Source organism: Meleagris gallopavo, chromosome 11 (genome assembly GCF_000146605.3).
Source record: "Meleagris gallopavo isolate NT-WF06-2002-E0010 breed Aviagen turkey brand Nicholas breeding stock chromosome 11, Turkey_5.1, whole genome shotgun sequence".
Classification (NCBI taxonomy): domain Eukaryota; kingdom Metazoa; phylum Chordata; class Aves; order Galliformes; family Phasianidae; genus Meleagris; species Meleagris gallopavo.
The window spans coordinates 3,295,408-3,295,818 of record NC_015021.2 but is presented as its reverse complement, the minus strand read 5'-3'; positions in this window follow the sequence as shown (position 1 = coordinate 3,295,818).

Sequence of the window (411 nt, the reverse complement as noted above, 5' to 3'; positions counted from 1 at the left end):
CTGCCGGTGGCACGCCGGCAGATCTTGGAGTCGATGTCGGCCAGCTCCTGCGCCGAGCCCAGGCGCTTCAGCACGACGCGGCGGCTGCCCTCGCGGGGCTCCCCGTAGCGCGCGAAGTACACGTTCTTCACGTTGAAGAAGTCGAAGAGGCGCAGACGGCCCCAGCTCTCCAGGCGCAGCTGCCCGTTGAGGAACTTGCGACACCAGCTGGTGCCCCAGCAGGCCGGGCACTTATTGAGCTGCAGGAAGCGCCGCTCCGCCAGCTCGTTGCGCTGCAGCGAGGCCAACAGCGAGTGCGTGTTCAGCACCAGCGCCGCCGCCAGGCTGCCCAGCACCGCCAGCTTCACGTAGCGGTACAGCCGCCCCAACTTCAGCGACACCAGCCGCAGCATCGTCCCGGCCGCGCCGGGC